The 20,103-nt window shown below is 44.5% G+C and overlaps 1 long non-coding RNA gene across 6 annotated transcripts in view; it reads right to left on the bottom strand.

Annotated features, from left to right (window-relative positions):
• LOC102169208 overlaps positions 1 to 20,103 on the bottom strand; it is an 86,931-nt gene that overhangs the window by 12,340 nt on the left and 54,488 nt on the right. For 4 of the 6 annotated variants that reach the window (XR_001919335.1, XR_001919333.1, XR_001919337.1 and 1 more), the window contains 2 exons: positions 11,328 to 11,491; positions 1,737 to 1,795 (listed from right to left, as the gene is read on the bottom strand). This is a non-coding gene — a long non-coding RNA (uncharacterized LOC102169208). Of the gene's footprint in view, positions 1 to 1,736; positions 1,796 to 11,327; positions 11,492 to 13,456; positions 13,623 to 20,103 lie in introns of all 6 variants that reach the window. The other 2 variants (XR_001919336.1, XR_310618.3) reach the window with 2 other exon arrangements.

Here is a 20,103-nt window from a genome sequence, read left to right as displayed (position 1 = left end):
ACCCTTATGCTCTCAAAACTCACATCAAAGAGCCTTCTGATTTTTCAATAATATAATAGCATAAAGAAAGCATTTGGGTATACGTTTGATAAACTTCCCCACACAAGTCACCAAAGATCCTTCATAAAACTAATTAAATCACTAGACGTGACTGCATTTATCAAGGCCCTTGTAGATTACAAGTTAAGTCAGTGAGCCTAGTACAGGAATGATGTTTCTGGACGGAAGACTTCAGCTCCCATTATACAGAACACTACCGTAAGATCTTCTTCTTATATTTACAACTCTAGAGTGTTTTGTAGAGCCTGAAAAGTCGGAAGTGGCAGACTAACTCAGCCAGCCTCTTGCTACTGATAATTATTATCCAGGGTACACTAGTGCAAAGCACTGTGCTTGGTGAAAGTGAAGTGAAAGTGAACATCACTCAGTCGTGTTGTATTCTTTGCGAACCCATGAACTATACAGTCCATGGAATTCTCTAGGCCAGAACACTGGAATGAGCAGATGTTCCCTTCTCCAGGGGATCTTCCCAACCCAGGGATCGAACCCAGGTCTCCCACATTGCGGGTGGATTCTTTACCAGCTGAGCCACAGGAAAGACCAAGAATACTGGAGTGGGTAGCCTATACCTTCTCCAGGGAATCTTCCCAACCCAGGAGTCGAACTGGGGTCTCCTGCATTGCAGGCAGATTCTTTACCAACTGAGCTATCAGGGAAGCCCGAGTATGAAGTTGCAAATACGTACTTTCCTCTATTCTTTCCCTCATTTACTTACCACCAAGGTGAGAAAGCATAGCTATGTTTCAAGTCATAAAGGGCAGCCCAAGCTTGCCTCATTCAATGGCACATGAGTATGATAGATTTTTGATGGTTATAAAAATTCAGAAGAGGGAAAAATCTCTGACATGGGGGTGATTAAGGAAGTTCTGAAAATTCTTTGAGAATTCTTTGAGCCTCTGGTACCTGCTCAGTATTTTGTGAGCCTAAGGCAAATGGGCTGCTTGCAGAATATTATTATAAAGCCAATTATGCTCTCAGTGTTCTAAGCAATTTCCCAGCTGCCTCTTGGACATCTGACCCCAGTTTCAGCAACAGGAAATTTCAGTGCCTACAAAAGTCTATTGTTTGGTACAGCGCTGGATCTTAAACTTGAACTCAACTGCCCAAATGTAATATTGCCATCCCTTGCATTGGGAAGTTATTTCTACTTTTTAAAGTGTGTTTCCATTCGGGGAGGCATTTTGTCTTAATAGGATTTCTGAGCTCAAATAGAAATTATTAACCTCAATTTACATCTCAAGTAACCGAGGCCCAGAAAAGTTGTTCGATACCAGACAAAAATCTGGCGAAGCAGGCCTAGGACCCAGGACCTCCCAGTTCCTCATCCAGGTGGGGAGACAAGTGCGCCAGCCAACAGTTACTTGACATCAAGGCAGTGGGATGTGATTAATGGTTGTTTGCCAAATGCCTGCAGATCCTTGGAGAAACAGGCATTGCAAAAGTGCAACATATTAAGCTAATTATTTTCAGGCAAACTCCTTGGAGACATATTTTCATCAGAAGCTGTCTCTAGAGGCTCCCCAAATAGTAGGTAGTTCTGTAAAGCCAGCTTTTCCTGTGATGCAGAAATCATAACCACTGTTTGGCCATGCATCTCTTCTTCAGAACAGAGCTCTGAACACAATGAGAAATGACTTCCAAGTCACAGGGAGTCAGGTTATGGACAGAATCCTTACCTCAGACCTGTTCCATCACAAACAAAGCCAAGCCTTAACTCCAGCTGGAATGCGCTGTTCTGGGGAGAGAAGATGATACAGCAGAATCAGTGTAGACTTCCAGGAGCGAAGGGGCCAAGGGGACAAGCAATGTTTACTGAGTGTCTACACTGTGCCAGGCCATTTTGCACAGACCTTAATGCTTAATACTCACCACATCCTGTGAGTGATGTAAGCACAGTTAGACCTTTCTAACAGCTGAGGAGCCCTTCTAGCGGTTAGCATATATGTTCCCGGTCACCTGGGCATGAAGAGGTGGGCTCCACACCAGCACTCCAGTATATCTGACCAAAAGTCCATGCTGTTTGCGTTCCCAATTCTAAGCTAAGCCATCTGCTGAAGGAGGCTAAGAGAGAATGGAGTTCAGGTTTAGAAAAATGTCTACCTCTGACCATACTTCTCCATTGGAGAACTGGCCATTTTATGCAGGGAGCTGAATGCAAGTGAAAATACAGGAGTCCTTGTTTAGAAATTATTCAGAATTTTAAGACAGCAGCAGCAGAGGATTAAACCAAATGCAGGAAGCTTCTGAGTACTGGGCCCTGTTTAACTGCATGGGTGGTATGGGTAAGTCCATGAAGTGGCCCTGCTCAAGAGTCCAGGACATAACAAAGGTGAGAAGGCAAGAGTCCTGGAGTTGGGGGTAAATCTGGAAATTCAGTCCCAGGGGAGGAAAAAATGGACCATGTGGTCCCCAGGAGCCTCCCCTCCCACCATGGGCTGCTCATCACACACACTCACACACACACGCACACACACACACACACACACACACTGCCTGGGGGAACTCGCTGATCAAGACTGATAAAAATTACATGGCAAGGCCCTGGGGGCAATTGTAATCCTTTTTCTAATCTCAGGAAGATTCGAAATAGCATCCCAGTGACACAAGGAATGAGCGCACGTCACCCCTATCGCAGCTGTCACTTGTATCTGCAATCAGGTGAATTATAGAGATTAGCCACGTCCCAGAATCCTTGCACTTTTTGCATGCTTCTGTGCATAGCCCGTCTTAAGGTGGAATTGCTCAGGTTTGCGTTTAGACTCTGGAGAAAGCTTGGGAAGTTCCGTGCTGCCCCCCAGTGTTCAGAGAGCAAGTCCAGGAGAAGCCACTGAAGGCTGCGCACACGTCGCAGGCTCTGTAGGCACGGCAGCCATCCTGAAGCTACAGAAAAGGGTGCTGCAGAGCTTCTGCAGGCCCCAGGTAAGCTTATCTAGAGGTCACACCCTGCATCACACCAAAGGTACTAAAATGTACCTACAGCACATACTAGAAATTGATGTGTAACCATCTAAGACTTGAGTAATTTTTGAGTTTGGTGCACATGTTTTGTTTTGCGGAGATTTAGTTAAACATTTATTCTGATTTTGTAATTTTCTTTTTTGGGATATGGGTTCAGTGGGGTGGCCCTGGGGGAGAAGGAAGAGCTCTTAGACATTACCCTAAGACAGAAGTATTGGGAAAATCTCCCTGGTCTTTGTGCCTTTAGTACCTGCTACAGCGCGAGCAGGAAAACCACGGAAGAAGAGAAAACATGAGGAATATTGGATCCGGTCACCTCTGAACATACGCTTCAAGTACAAGCGTTTCCCATTATACTTGTGTAAAGTAGCGGCCTCGGTCTGTTGAATGCATAGAAGAACCATAGACAAACCATGTCCATAGATCTTATGTGTTTTATTTATTTATTTTTAATTGAAAGATAATTGTTTTACATGTTGGTTTCTGCCATACACCAACATGAACCAGCCATAGGTATACATGTGTGCCCTCCCTCTTGAACCTGTCTCCCACCTCCCACCCCATCCCACCTCTCTAGGTTATCACAGAGCCCTGGCTTGAGTTCCCTGAGTCATACAGCAAATTCCCACTGACTGTCTATTTCACATGTGGTGGTTATACATTTCCACACTACTCTCTCAATTCATCCCACCCTCTCCTTTCCCACCGCCCCCCCCAACATCCACAAGTCTGTTTCCTGTGTCTGAGTCTCCATCGCTGCCCTGAGGATAGGTTCATCAGCACCATCTTACTAGACTTTAGTGCTAAGATTTCATGATTAAAATAACAACAACAACAAAACCCCTTGGTCAGGTCTGCTGTCTACTGCAATTTTTCCAAAAGGCCCCCTCCCCTCTCACGCCAACAGGCAAGCTGCCAGCATGGAGTTTTCACACTCCCCGAGGACCCAGATCCCTCCTGAGTTGTGACTTTTAACTACACGAAAGAAAGTCCCTCGAGATTTTCCAGCAGCAGAGAAACAACATCCAAATCGAATTCCCTGCTCCTCCCACATGGCCTTGCTCATGACTGACGAGTGGAAATGCAGGGGTGAGACTGGGGAGGCACAAATGACCGGCTTTGTGTAAAGGAGGGCAAATTGGACCAGGAAGAGAAGTGATACATTCAAAATGAGAGATGCTGGAGGCAGCATTCAATCTGTCCCTCCGCTCTCTAGCAGAACTGAAGTGAATCTGTTTTGACTACCGTATGTACTAAATCTCGTAATCCCCCACAATTGTGGATTTAAGATTTCTGTGGATTTGGGACACAGGGGTTTTTATTTCGTGAAATCATCTGTCTTTTTTACCCACTTCCATGACTGATTCTGTTTTGTTTTGTTTTTCTTTTTTGGCTGCTTCAGGATCTTAGTTCCTCGACCAAGGATTGAACCCGGCCCCCTGCATTGGGAGAGCTAAGTCTTAACCACTGGACCGCCAGTGGTTGGAAGTCCCCATTACTTTCTTCTGTAAGCTCTTGAATTTTATCTTCGATCACACTAGTTTAGACCCTGTTCCCCCCATTATTATCCATGGCTGCATTTTACTACAAGCCCCTCAGACTCGGCCTCTAGAGAATGATCATGGGGTCACGTGATTCAGAGGTGGCCGAGTCTTTGTCAATAGCACTGAGCTCCATCTGGAGAGGAAGTCATCTTTACAGCGCTCCCCATCAGTGCCTTTTCAGACTCTCCCTCAATAATTACCTATCTAGAAAGGAAGCTACCACTTTGTGAAGCCGTCTGCTTCCTATTAGTGAAGTACACGGGTAGACAGTTCTTCCTTCTGCTCTCCCTTTAAGACTTGAAGGGAGAGCCAGTGAGAGCCAAGGTGAGCCAGTGATGTTGAGTCTGGAGGTAGGCATCTGGCACTTCTCCACTGAAGGTCACCAGTGGGAGCCCTATGTGGCCTTTGGGGACGCCATATGGAAAAGGCTAAAGAGAAAACACCAGCAACCGGCTCCACTCCTTCCCCTGAAACTGCCTGTAAGGAGTCCAGGCTTTTGTCAAAGAGGTCAGTCTATGGCCTCAGGGACAGTTGAGCATAGCAGCTGGCTGTGAGCAGACCCCTTTCCTGCACTTGCGCCGGGCTCGGGCCTGTTCTGAGAACCTGGACTCTTCTTTGTAGAGTTCATCCAAGTAGCGTCCGCAGAACGTCTGAAACTGAGGCCCTCCGGAGTCCTACGTGTTTCCCTCCACACACGCCAAGGGTCAAAGGACTGCTCCAGGACTGGGGTTGCTGTTTGTGGTTTTGAGTGTGGGTGGGTGTGTGTCCAAATGCTGAAAGCTCAGTCCTGGGCTTCTGAAACCCAGAAGGAAAGACCACCCGAATGTGAGCGACAAGCCGCACTTGGCTTTAAATTCTACACCATCCACATAAAAAAAGAAGAAGTAAGGGACAGGGAGGAGAGGGAGGGAAGGGGGAGGATGAGAAGGACAAGAAACTCAGGCTTGAGTTCCTGCATCAGCTGGAAGACGGGCTTCAAAGGGTAGACAGTAGGTTTTGAAATCTCATCCACGTATTTTTCCATTCAAGAGCAAGTGATCGTGGGCTGACTCGCAGCTGAGCATGGGACTAATGCTAGGGATACAGAGATGAATAAAATAAACACAGATCCCCCACATTTCAGTTTAAAGGGAAAGTGAACGATTAAACACCTAAAAATATTTAGGGGTATGATTCTTACGAGATTCTCTCAGTCTCCCCATATTTATTCACTTCCCCAAATTTAACTCAGAAGGATTGTCCCTCAGCCAAAAGGTCTTCCACATCGGTTCCTACTGACCCTCCACCCAGCAGGGCCCAAGAGTGGGAGTGGTTTTACAGATTATATTAGTTTCCTATTGCTGCTATAATGAATTACCACCCAATTAGTGGCTTCAAACAATACAAAATTTTTCTCTGACAGTTCTGGTGGTTGAAAGTCTCACTGGGCTAAAACTAAAGTATCAGCAGGGTTTTTGTAGAAGCTTTAAGGGAGAATTTTTCCCTTGCTTTTTCCAGCTTCTAGAAGTCTCCTATGTCCCTTGGCTCTTGGCCTCTTCCTCCAGCTTCAAAATCAGCCACAAAGCATTTTCAAATCTTTATGACTCTGGCCTTCCTGCCTCCCTCTTATAAGCACCTTAGTGATTACACTGGCCCACCAGATACACCAGGCTAATCTGTCTCACGATCGTTAAATTAATTACATATACAGTCTCCTTGGCCATATAACTTCACATATTCACAGGGTTTAGAAATTAGGTCGTGGACATTTTAAGGAGAGGGGCCCTTATTCTGCCTATCACGTGTGTCATTTCTTGTGTTTTAACACAAATAATCCATGTTCATTATAGAAAAGTTAGAAAACTTGGAAAAATTTTAAATTAGAAAACAAAATATAAACACTTAAAAAAATACTTCCATTTTTTGTCCTTTAAAAAAAAGCAAACAAAACTTGACTAAATATTCTCTAATACTCTTCTTCATCTTACCATATATTGCAATCATCTTCCTTTATCAACAGATATAACTCAATATACCAGCATTTTATTGACTTCATGGTGTCCTATTATGTTATTGACATTGTACTATAACTTTTGAGCATGTAGGTTGCTTCTAGATTTCTGTACATACCCGTAATGATGTTATAACATTCTTGCCCATGCATATTTGTATATTTGCCTGATATTTTCTGAGGATGAGTTCTCAGCAAAATGCAATCACTAGGCCAATGGCTGCGGCTGCTTTTAAGGCTTGAAATACATGTGGTCAAAGGACCCTATAGGAAATTAAAGCCAATTCAGAGACTTCCCTGCAGAGCAGACTGTTACCCCACATGCTCAGAACCCTGGCTGGGTTCTGACTTTTAATCTTTTACCAAACTGATGGGCAGATTGCAATCCCATATAGTTGTTTTAATTCCTTTGAAAACCCATAATGTTGAGCATTTTTCATATATTAATATTTATTTTCTACTTACCTTTCTTTTGCTACTTGCCATCTTATGTTCTTTCTTTCTATATTAACGTGCTTGTAATTTTCTTAATGTATGTTCATAAATCTGTATGTTAACCCTCTGGCATATTTACCACAAATAATCTTCTCAGTTTGGTGTCTTTTTTTATTGAGTTTTTATTGCAAAATGGCTCCAGAAGTTTCTGTGGTTAAATCTATCCGTTTTTTGTTTGCTTGTTTTCTTTTAATAGTATCTGCCTTTAGGCTTCCCAGCCAGCTCAGTGGTAAAGAATCTACCTGCCAATGCAGGAGACATGAGAGGTATGGGTTTGATCCCTGAGTGGAAAGGGCAACCTAATCCAGTATTCTTGCCTGCAAAATCCCATGCACAGAGGAGCCTGGTGGGCTACAGTCCATGGGGTCTCAAAGAGTCGGACTGGACTGAGCAACTGATTGACTGATGACGCCTTTGGTTTCATGCTTCGGATCATGGTATGGTAGTATGGTCCTCACCCACCCAATATTACACAAACATTCTGTGTTCGGGTTATTAGTCCATCTTGACTGTTTTGCCTAAAATATATGTTAGTGCCATTTGCTAAAAGGATTCTGTTCAGGCAGCCACTTGAAATGCTAAAATGCAGCTCCCTATGGGGCTGACATCAGGCTCTAAATAATGGGTATGTTGTGAGGCTGCGTCCAAAGGCTTGACAGCCGTGTCTCTAATTGGGGTTACACTTGAGGTCCTAATTCATTGTGATTTTTAAGCCAAGTGAAGAGCCTTTAGAGAGAGAGGACCTACCACCTCGTTCTATTCAGTTGAGATGAATGACTCAGCTCTTGCTTTTTATGGTGAAGCAATTTAACTTCATTTTCCTTGGATCACTGAGGTGTGGGAAAAGATTCGGTGAAACGGGGTCTAAGCCCGTGGAGTTCTTGGCTCTGGTTTTAAGCTCCAACCAAAGATAATCAGGAAATGAAGGGCTTCAGAAAGAAGAACTTGAAGAAGTTACTGCCACAGACCCCTGGACCACTGCCCACTGCCTGGGGGTGGAATGGGGGACATTTTGTTCTTACCTCACCTGGAGGGGTAGCTGTGGATTGATTCAGCAAGTGTTCTGGGCTGAGTGTGGTGCCAGATAGACGCAGAAAACCCAAGCTGACGTGGAGAGAACTCCACTTATCAGATGGGTTTAACTGTACTTTAGGCAAGCCTAAAGATTTAGGTGGAAGTACTTCTGTTTTTCTGAAAATCTGAGTCCCAGAACTTTCCAGTGAATAGAGAAACTATATGCTGAATTTCCTCCCCTCTCTCTAGGTCTGCAAAAGTACATGGGAGCAGAGACTCTGCTGAGGACATTCCAAAGGAGTCAGACACAACTTAGAGACTAAAACAGCAGCAATTTATAGAATATTGCACATTAACTATCCTTCAGTGAAAGTTCTTTTTCTTAAGAGATTTTGCCATGTAAGCAGGCATTTCCCCACACCGGTCTGCTCCTCCTCTTCCCATCTAGATTTGAGTTTGGTCACGTCTGGCGCCTGGTCCCATGAAAGGAGCTCAATTTCCTCAAGCACACCCTTTAGCAAGACCTTCCCTTGGACTTGACAATCATCTGCTGCTGCCAAATCTCACTCCACTTCCAGGAGGAGAAAACATATGGCCTGTTAATTTTTGCCAAAACTGATCAGAAAACAGAACTCAGTCCTCATAAAAACCGCACAGTACCTGCCTCCCTTTCCTTGCTGACGATAAAAATGAAGCTCGAGTTTGGGGAGCTATCTTTCTTGAAGGTATGATTTTTCATCCAGATCCAACTCCTAGTTCCGTCATTTCTCACCTGCTCAAACACCCTGATCACCAGGGCAGAGGACTATAAATAACTGAAATTAAAACTTTGTTAAGAATTGTGTTTTATGCGCAATAATATCCAGATCTTTCCATAGAACTCCATTGATAATTTTTGAACTTTCCTTAAAAAGGTGGAAAAGAAATCACAGTATTTTTTTTTGTATTTTAATTACTCACTGAATAAAACCTGAAAGTATTTAATTATTAGATTTATGCCTCAAGATAAGTTCAATGGTAATTACAGGATGTCTTTTTTTTAATTCTAATTCCAAATAACAAAATCCCAAACACATTGGATCATTATGATTATAATTAGAATAAAGGTGTCTTACTGTTGAAACCAAAGTTTGGCTTTTTTGTTTAACCTTTTTGCACCTCATCAAAGGGGAATGCTTTGGGAAGAAATCTGTTTCAATCTCTCTAATGCTGGTTTAAAACAAAATAAAAAACATAATTGTCTGCAGGAATGCTTTTTCATTGCAATATTGGCAGAGAGAAGGCAAGCCCGGAGCTTTCAGCTTACTTGAGGTTTCAGGGCATGCTGACTTTTCTCTGGCCATTTGTCACCCTCGGACACGAGGAGAACTCAGACAACCAGGCAAAAAGATGAAATAGATGCAGCCACAATATCAAGGCAATTGAAAGAGAGGACCTGTGAAATAATCCATCTTTCCCACCCCCAATTTTTCAACCAGTTTGGGGGTAACTTTTTCTGAGCTCTGCTTCAATTAAAGATGAATGAATGAGGATGGGCTGGGATTGGGTAGACCTCAGAAGGAGCTACACGGAGACTGGAATAGCTAAAGCAGAAATCCATAAATAGACCTCTAACTAAGGCTCAGAAGGTATTTAGTGCTTGGGGGCTGACAGCAATCACTTATTGAGAGAAAATGAGCTTATTCTTTCCCTGTGTTGACGAGGCTGTAGAGAAACCCTTGCTGATGGCCGCAACAGCATCTGAATCAAGCTCACCAACCTGAAGACTTGTTCGCGCTCTGTTTGGGGATTTGGGAAGTGGTAAGGGCGGCGGCTTGTGGTTTCAAGGGAGAGTTGCAGGATAGGGAGTTACAGGAAGGAGAGGAGACACACATCTTAACGAAGTAAATAAACAGCCCCAGATGGCTTGCCCTGGCTGCAGGCAGAAAGGCAAGTGCTTGCTTACTGGAAAGTGCTTGAAGACTAGAGGGATGAGAGGACAGGAGGAGGGAAGCAAAAGAAGAAAGGAAAGCTGTGCGGAGAAGCCCAGAGAGCAGTCATAATACTCAGAAAAATGTCATATTAAACCTCCAGCTGCCGGCGGTTGAGCAGAGAGAGTTCCAGACAATAGCTAAGAAAACAAGTTGAATCTTGCGTTCATTCCTGTGGTTAAAACAAGTCTGTACGACCACGAGGAAAATTCCATTCTCCCCAGACCTTAACTCCCTGCTTACCTGAGCTACAGACACTTACTGTTGAAAGGCTCCTTAATGGAATCCATTATCAAAAAAAAACAAAAAAAGGTACAAATGAACTTGTTTACAAAACAGAAACTTAAAGTCACAGATGTAGAAAACAAATTTATGGTTACTAGGAAGGGGGGTGGGGGCGAGCGGGGAGGAGGGATAAATCAGGAGATTAAGATTGACATATACACACACTCCTGCACGTAAAACAGATAACTAATAAGAACCTATTTTATAACACAAGGAACTCTGTGTTCTGTGATGGTCTATATGGGAATAGAATCTAAGAAGGAGTGGACCTACATATATGCATAACTGATTCACTTTGTAACACAACATTGTAAATCAACCAAAAAAATCAACTTTTTAAAAAGTCCATTCTTAAAGACAAAACAGAGAAAAATCTCTTAAAGTTAGAGCTGGGGATGCACAAACACCCAGCCTCCCTCTTGCCTCAACCTTTCTCTTCTGTTTGGGTCCTCACATCTTGGAAAGTACCCCTTTCCTCCTAGGGGCGCAGTTAGTATGTTGACTAACTGCTACTGCTAAGTCGCTTCAGTTGTGTCCGACTCTGTGCGACCCCGTAGACAGCAGCCCACCAGGCTCCCCAGTCCCTGGGATTCTCCAGGCAAGAACACTGGAGTGGGTTGCCATTTCCTTCTCCAATGCATGAAAGTGAAAAGTGAAAGTGAAGTTGCTCAGTCGTGTCCGACTCTTCACAGCCCCATGGACTGCAGCCCACCAGGCTCCTCCGTCCATGGGATTTTCCAGGCAAGAGAGTTGGAGTTGCCACTCTCCTGTACTCCACCCTCAACCACAGCCATATTCATGTTCTGACCCTTGAGACCCATGGATGTCAAATAAAATTAATTGCTAGCTTAATAAATGTTTATTGAATGTCTACTATGTCTCAGACTCCAGAGAAGTCATCTAGGAAGAATAACAAAGATCAAGCTGTTGTGAAAAACTTCCAAGTCAGGAGGCACATTGCTGCTAATTGTATGACATATACAGCAGACACTGTATACTGTGGACACTGACCTTGGCCTTTTCCTTTCCTTCTTTGGGGTTTTCAGTGCAGGTGACATGCGCTGCCTCTGGCCTCAGTGCAGCCATGTATCCCTCTTCTTCACCAAGAACCCCAGCATCTGCTTCTTTTCCTCCCTCCCAGACAAGCGTCTGATCAGCTTGCTCAGGTAGCTCTCCTGTTGGAAGAGAGAGTTTATAAACAATTGTATTGGGTCCAGGGGAAGCTATAAAACAAGTATCTTTTCTTAAGCCCTGTGATTCTTAATCCGGGGCTGGAGGCTGGTTAGCACACCCAGGAGAGGGAGACCGTCCTTAGAGGGACATGGGTGCTGGAATCAAGTGTGTCTCCCCACTGAGAAAATATAACATCAATAATGCAATTCTGTGGGAAAGAGGGAACGTTGGTAGACTGTGGTGCTCAAAGGAGATGATACTTATTTATAGTCAAACTGGGAAGGATTTGCGACTTGACATGTCTTCTATGCTCATCTTTTAAAAGCTTTCAGTAAACGCTAATATGTGTTTAGTTAGCTATAAAGAGAGCTATAGGAATTGATTAGTGCCCTCAGGGAGTTTATGGAAGTAGTGTGCTTACAAATTTTAACAACCAGTTCTCCAGCAGGGGGAAAAATGCCCTGTTTTCTAGCTTTTGCTTGTTTCCATGGGGTAAATACTCCCTCAGTGGTTGATTTTAAGCTCCAGCATGAGGAATGGGGAAGAGATAGGCACCATCAGCTCTTGTTAGCTAATATGAACTGGCTTAGAACGCCCGTGGCGTATGGTTTAACACACTAACCCGAGATAAACAGAAGCTCCTGGTCAATCGACTGATCGACATCAAATGGAAAATCTTTAACCAAGACCGAGAGGGGAGCATGTTTTAGGGGTAGCTGGAAAAATGCGCAGTATCTATATCCCCCCTTCGGCTTCCTTGGAAACACAGAGATTTATGAAAAGTCAGAGTCTGCAAAGACTGTAGATAACCAAGACCCACTCCCTATTCCTCTCCTTACAGAAGGGGACCTGGGGCAGCAAGCAGGAATGATGTCTTATATACAGCCTCTGCTCCAAACGTACCACTTTTTTGGGTGGGTGTAATTTCCTTACCATTAGGTTGGGGGTATTGAGCAGTAACCTTGACAAATGAACTACATTGTTTTCAGAAAGAAAATAGAGCAGAGCTTATTGGGGTCCTCCAAGCACCCATGGGAGAACACGTCTGTACAGTTGACGGAGGGTGAGCAAAGGTGTCATCAGTGTGAAGGCACCAACTGTGTCTGAATTTGTTATTCAATGACTTGCCCTGAACACAAGCTTGCTTGCAGAACAGAAACAAACCCACAAGTCTGCCAGGCTCTGGCTGCCCTAGCCTTTGAATCACTGGTGAGAAATAAGCTCTGTCTAGGAAGGAAAGAAAATACGTTCCCGTGTGAAGAACCCTAGCAGTAATTTTCTGGGCGGGAGAGCTACTGCTGTGTCTCTTGGGCAAATGTAATGGGATTGCAAAGTCTTTGGTGCTGAGAAAGCTCCAGCTTCTTCCTGCCTGTGATTCATGATCCCTGAGACAACGATGAGCAATGAGAAGTCAAAGGAACATCAAGTAAAGCTAGATTTAGGAAAATAACACATTACATTTAAATATCCATATATATTTAATCTGTGTTTAATAATGCAAGGAATACATTAGTCAAGGCTTAGGCAGATTCCACATTGATGTTAGTTACAGAACAGCCTGGCTCTCTAAAGTTTCCCAGCCTTGGCGCCACAGGAGTGAAAACTTCTGGAGGAGTGGAGCGTGTCGTTGCAAACCTGGGGCACTGCAGACATGCAAATGGGAGGTTTGTGGAGGTCACCACAAAGGCGAACCTGCTGCAGAGACGAGAACTTGGGGTAAGCAAGAGAAACGTAAAGCTCCAGTCTCTGAACTGACTTAGTCTTTGGCCACCCCTCTGCAGGGCAGGGCAGGGAATGGGAGGTAACACGGTAGAGAAGCAAAGGAACCAGGGTCTCTATTCCAGCTATTGTTTTCTCTCCGATCTCCTCTCTCATCCTTAGGCTTTAATTCTAGACCACCAGATAGGGAATGGCTGTGTGGGCCCCAGGAGAAAGTCAGAATAAGTTCCCAGGGTGCAATGCCAGACCTCCAAGACTTCTTGCTGCCATCTGGAGGGGGAGGCAGGTGAGTGTCCTGGAGGATGAAGGAGGAATCACGAGCTTGCCTTGCCTTTAGTGCCATCGCGCTCCTCCAGAGCTGGAAAGGGAACCAGTGGAAAGACAGCAGAGCATATGCCAAGGGGCATCTGGGACCTGGAGAGAAATAAGGGGCTGGATTCCCAAAAAGTCCAAGGAATCCTTTTGCCTTGATTTGACCATCACCCAATATAACAATGATAAAGCCTCAATTATTCTGAGCTTGTCATGACTTCCTTATTCATTTGAGGAGGACTCTTAAGTCCTTGACAACTTCACCTAAGGCAGTCTGAAAAGCAAAGTTACAACAGGAAAGGATCTCAGATAATAACCCAATCTCCCAATTTTACAAATAAGAAGACTTAGGCTGGCAGAGGCCATGCAGCCCCTCCAGGTTTGCCCAGTTAGTAAGTGGACAACCAGGATGAAAACCCAAGTCTCTGACTCCAGGTATCTGTCCATGCACTCCCCTGACCCTCCTGTGAAACCCTGCTATGGAACGAAGTCGCTAAGTCATACCCGACTCTTTGTGACCCCATGGACTATAGCCCACCAGGCTCCTCTGACCTTCGGATTTTTCAGGCAAGAATACTGGAGTGGATTGCCATTTCCTCCTCTATGGGACCTTCCTGACCCGGGGATCAAACCCACGTCTCCTGCATTCTCTGTGGTGGCAGGTGGATTCTTTACCGCTGAGCCACCTGGGCAGCCCATGGGTTTGGGTAGTCTATAGAAAGGGAAGGCCAACGTGCCTTACATGCCAGGCACTGTGCCAAGGGCTTGAGTGTATATCATCTCCAAAAGATTAAATACTAACCTACTGCAACAGAAGTTTACAGCCGAAAAGAAAGCTTGGCTCTGATTCTGGCTCTGCCCCCTTCCACTGTGTGGCGATGGGTTGGTCACTGTACTTTTCCAGGTGCTGTTCTCCCCGTCACCTGTAGAACCTCCATAGGCCACTCACAGACTCACAGAGTGAGGACTAGTCTAGTCCAAAGCAGAAAGGAAGGGACGAGGAGGAGGAAACCTAGACTGGGGACGTGAACAGATGTGACTCTCACAAAAGCCTGGCGGAAGCAGAATTGTGATGAAGGTCCAGCTAGGAGCCCAGATGTGTCCTTGAGGAAGCTGTGAAACACCTCCAAGTCTGCACTTGGGAGCATCCTCACTCCATTCCCTGTGAGAGTCTTCCCATGAATCGAAACAGTCCAAGCTGTTCCCAGAAAAGAATTGCGGGAGACGTAGGGAGCTAGGTACTTTCAACCTTCCTTCTAAGAACTGAGACCCTAAAGATTCAAGCCATCTGAAACTTCCTCATCCCCCAGAGGGCTCCTCCCTTGGAGGGAAAGCAAATTACCTCTTTATGTCATTTAGGTTAAGTACCACTTTGAGAAGCATGCTCATTCTAGCAGTTGGCACTTGGGAAAAAAAAGGAGAGAGAGCTGTGACTCACTAGTAATTTTGAGCCAAGTATTTTGAATTGGCTCAGGGCAGGAAAATGGCCAGGGGGGTGGATAGGGAGGGGTGCGGAGGACCCACGTAGATGATGACCGAGATCTACCCAACTCAGGTCCAAAGAGGCAAGTACAGGGGAGACTCTCAGAACATATGCTCCTGTTCTTGTTGTGTTGCTGCCAGGAGCCTCCTAAATCATTGTGAAATGGCTGCTTTCTGCTTGCCTCTATCATGTATTATGGGGCATTAATAAATAATGGGAGGTTGTAGGACCAAAAGGCGGGAAAACCCAAAGGGAAGGTGATGGAGAAGCATAATTTAACAAGTAAATGAAAGAAGCTATTAAATCATAGTTAAATTATATTGGCACTGGCAAATTAAAAAGAAAAAAAAAAACATTTCCTGCTGCAAAATGCTTTCAATAAAAGATTGAAGTTTCTCTCCTGGCTGACAAGAGGCATCTTCCGATCATAAGGATAGGAGTTTGAGGCCTGTAGATTCTTTAGATACAGAGAACTTGGGCAAGGGCTCTGAGGATGGAGAGTTTCAAGGAGTTTCTCAGTATATACTTGTTCTAGCATGAGTTTGAGTTCAATATTTGATGCCCCGTCTATGACCCAACTCTTGCTAGTGGCCTCAGAAACCAGTTTGCTAGTCGACGCCTATTTTTCCATTATTTTAGATTTCCCACCCTAGAGGAGGGGAAATTGAGGTTACCAAAGTTGTGACTTAAAAACAACTCTTTGTGTGTATAGCATTCTACCTTCTCAATTACCATTATATCCATTAACACTTTGAGATTTACCATAATGCTGCTGGGTAGGGGGTAAACTCAGCAGGGAAGCTATATCCGGTTTATCTCTGTGTGCCCAGAGTTCAGAAAACTGCACATTTTATAAAACTGAGTCAGAGGAATAGAGAGATGTATCATACCTGGAGACGTGGGGGAATTAATGAATTCTCATCTTATAGCTGAGTGGCTTGGACAGTCTAAGTGGCTTGCCCAAGACTGAACTGTACAGCGTGGGAGTTGTAACCAAGCAGCCACACTTTCAAAAACTCAACCCTGGGCTCTTTCAACACAACACGTTGTCTCTCTTCAAGGTCACACAGTAAACTAGATCAGAGCCTGGACTCACACAAGCAGAAAAAGGACACATTTTTCTCTGTTGGGGCTGTCTTTCTGATGGTGGCATAGACTGCTGTTGAGTATTTGAAGGACCTTGAGGGTCTCTCTATCTGAAGGAAGCTTCCAGAATCCTTTGGCAGAAGAGCCACACAGAAGCCAGGCCACTACACAGTAAGGCTCTCCCTTTCCTTGTTTCCAGGGATGTTTGCTCGAGTGTTGGCAGGAAAACTTGCTGCCATTCAATTTCTCAGACATGCTCAGGCCCCGAGCCCCAGTGGGAGAAGTGTGTGTATCAACACGCCAGGGGAATAAAGTCATGGCAGAGTAGATTTGTTTGGACAGGCAGGCTTAGCAGTCTAACAGGGTGTGCAAGACAGCTCTGCTACCCTGCATTTTAAAAAGGAGCTACTTGGCAAACATATCAGGCAGCCAGGGGATAAGTCTATCCAGGGTTCCTGAATGGTCGAGGGTACGGGGGTGGTGGGAGCATCTTTCATGAAGGGGCCTCTGAAACTCTCTCCAGACAACAGCAGCTGCATCAAACTATGCTTGCTCGGAAGAATCTTTCCACCAGGAAAAAAGATAGGAAGATTACCCAGAGGCCCACACTCACTAACGAGAAGCTCTGCAGTGGGCTTCAGCATGGGAGAGAACCAGGCTCCAGCACTTACAACTTGCTACTTAAGTAATTTTGAACAAGTTATCTAACCTCTTTGAGCCTCGATTTCTTCTTCTTTTAAATGAGAATATTTGAACCTACTGAATCCATTAGTGTCAGATTCAGATACAGGTGACAGAAACTTGAAAACCCCAAGGGACTTAAGATGTTAAAGAGAATAAAAATAACCTGGATGCAAGTCGTTTCAGATGAGTAGGATGGCTCCACAAGTCATCAGGGCTCAAGACTGCTTTGATCCGACTGTCCCACCATCCTGCCACGCTGTCCCACTTATACCACATGGTTCGAGATGGCTTTGCCAGCTCCAGGCACTCTGTCCAAAGTCCAGTCATCAGGCAGAAAGAGAAAGCACCATCCTCGCTTTAAGGGTATTTCTCAGAAGTTCCCCATAGCCCTTCCTCTTAGAGTCCACTGGCCAGAACTTAGTCACACAAGCCATATCTCCATGCAAGACAGGCTGGGGGATTTAATTTTTATTTCTAGTGTCCATGTACCCAGCCAAAGCTCAGAGGTTTCATTTCTTATTAAAAGCAGGAGTTCAGCATCAGGGCAACAATCAATAAAGTCTCTTGTGTCTAATTTACAGGACAAAATGAGACGATGGCTGTAAATCATCTGCTTCAGAGCCTTGCATGTAGGTAGGGCTTGGTAAATGCTGATGTCTGCTATGGTTAAGCTTGATGTACATTCATTCAGGAATAGATTTCTGTGGGAGATTCTTGGCAATGCCCAATACTTGACTTCATCCCAGGGACACTGTGTCATTCCATCAAATATATCATTCTGATCAAAGCGAAGGTCCCAGTTAAGTCAAAGAGTAAACTTGGAGAGGGCTCAGGGGAGAGAAATGCAGATGGGTAAAAGCAGTGATCCACAGCACTTATGAGAGACAGATGAAGGAGGCCATGGAGATTTCAGCCAGAAGGCAGGGGTCTTCAGAGTTGCAATATCTATTTTATCAACGATGGCAGCCAAATTCCACTTTCCTCCACTGATGGGGAAAGCAAAGGAAAACTATGAAACAAGGTGAGAACTGGATATCTGGGGTTCTCATGTATACAAATTTTCATGCGGGGAAAAAGATGGAGGAGGGGAAGGAAGTTATTGTCATTGCAAAGAAGAACTGCTTTATTGGCGTCTCGTGGTTGGCTATCCAATAGGTGATTTCTTGAATATAAGAAAAAACCGTAATCTTGCTGGAAGAATGTGAGTATGAAGGCTGTATTGGTCAAGGTTCTTCTCCAGAAAGAGAAGGAGACCCAGAGAGATGGATTGATTTTAAATAATTGGCTCATAAAATTGTGTAGGCTAGTAAGTCCCAATCTGCAGAGCCGGCCTGCAGGCTGGAGACCCAGGAAGGAGCTGACGTTGTAGCTTGAGTCCAAAAGTAGTCTGCCACAGCCTGGGGAATTCTCTCTTCCTCGGAAGAGGACAGCATTTTTCTTAAAGTGTTCAACTGATTGGATGAGGGCCACCCACATGACAAAGGGTAATCTACTCAAAGTCTCTGGTGCTTAAATGTTCAGTTCAGTTCAGTCACTCAGTTGTGTCCAACTCTTTGCAACCCCACGAATCGCAGCACGCCAGGCCTCCCTGTCCATCACCAACTCCCAGAGTTCACTCAGATTCATGTCCATCAAGTCCGTGATGCCATCCAGCCATCTCATCCTCAGTCATCCCCTTCTCCTCCTGCCCCCAATCCCTCCCAGCATCAGAGTCTTTTCAAATGAGTCAACTCTTCACATGAGGTGGCCAAAGTACTGGAGTTTCAGCTTTAGCATCATTCCCTCCAAAGAAATCCCATGGCTGATCTCCTTCAGAATGGACTGGTTGGATCTCCTTGCAGTCCAAGGGACTCTCAAGAGTCTTCTCCAACACCACAGTTCAAAAGCATCAATTCTTCGGCTCTCAGCCTCTTCACAGTCCAACTCTCACATCCATACATCACCACTGGAAAAACCATAGCCTTGACTAGACGGACCTTTGTTGGCAAAGTAATATCTTTGCTTTTCAATATACTATCTAGGTTGGCCATAACTTTTCTTCCAAGGAGTAAGCGTCTTTTAATTTCATGGCTGCAGTAAGCTCATCTAAAAAACACCTCCATAGCAGCATTCAGGTGAGCTTGGTCAAATATCCAGGTACCACGGCCTAGCCACTTTGATACAAAAAAATCAACCATCACAGAGACCACTGGAGTCTGATCCAGCAACAGTCATATTCATTTGGGTAACTCTTTTTGCGCTTAGGTTCTTTTTGCTTGAAAAGTCTTTAGGAGACAAACAAATAAGTGGAAATATTTTAAAATACAAAAGACGTACATCAACGAAAGAGTCAGTCTTAAGAAACCACTCATAGGTTTTCATGTCAGAATTGAAAAACAATTAAAAACAAAAAGGCAGTGGGTGGGAGGTTAGGTCTTCAGCCTGGACAGCATGGAACAGAACGAAATGACAGGAAATGATCACAGACAGGAAGTGGCTGGCTGATGAGAAGTCTATGACTAACTAAAGCGGTAGATGGATATTTCAGAGAAATTTTGGTTGACTTTTTGTCCTCACTGCTTCCAGTGGAACCAAGGTAGCTAGGGGAGGAGATATAGTGAGTGAGTGAACATGCTGAGTATGTGAGTGTGTATGTGTTTAGGTTTGAAATGCATTTAAACAAAAGAAAGAGGGGTAGACAGGAGAAACATAATATCAATATTTTTAAATTTATTTTTATCAAAGTAGAGTTGATTTACAATGTTGTATTAATTTCTCTTGTATAATGAAGTGACTCAACTATGCACAAATACACATTCTTCCTCTTGTGATTTATCCAAGGATATTGTTTATAATTCCCTGTACTATACATTCAGTTCAGTTCAGTTTAGTCGCTCAGTCATGTCCGACTCTTTGTGACCCCATGAATTGCAGCACGCCAGGCCTCCCTGTCCATCACCAACTCCCAGAGTTCACTCAGACTCACGTCCATCAAGTCAGTGATACCATCCAGCCATCTCATCCTCTGTCGTCCCCTTCTCAGCGCCAAAGAATTGATGCTTTTGAACTGTGGTGTTGGAGAAGACTCTTGAGAGTCCCTTGGACTGCAAGGAGAGCCAACCAGTCTATTCTGAAGGAGATCAGCCCTGGGATTTCTTTGGAAGGAATGATGCTAAAGCTAAAACTCCAGTACTTTGGCCACCTCATGCAAAGAGTACTATACATTAGGACCTTGTTAATTCATTCTATATGTAATAGTTTGTACCTACTAACCCTAAACCCCTAGGCCACCCCTCCCCCCTCCTCCTCCCCCTTGGCAACCATGACTCTGTTCTCTGTGTCTGTGAGTCT

The sequence above is a fragment of the Capra hircus genome, chromosome 16 (assembly GCF_001704415.2).
Source record: "Capra hircus breed San Clemente chromosome 16, ASM170441v1, whole genome shotgun sequence".
In the NCBI taxonomy this organism is placed as follows: domain Eukaryota; kingdom Metazoa; phylum Chordata; class Mammalia; order Artiodactyla; family Bovidae; genus Capra; species Capra hircus.
Note: the sequence above shows the minus strand (reverse complement) of the source record. Positions and strands in the feature narration are given on the sequence as shown.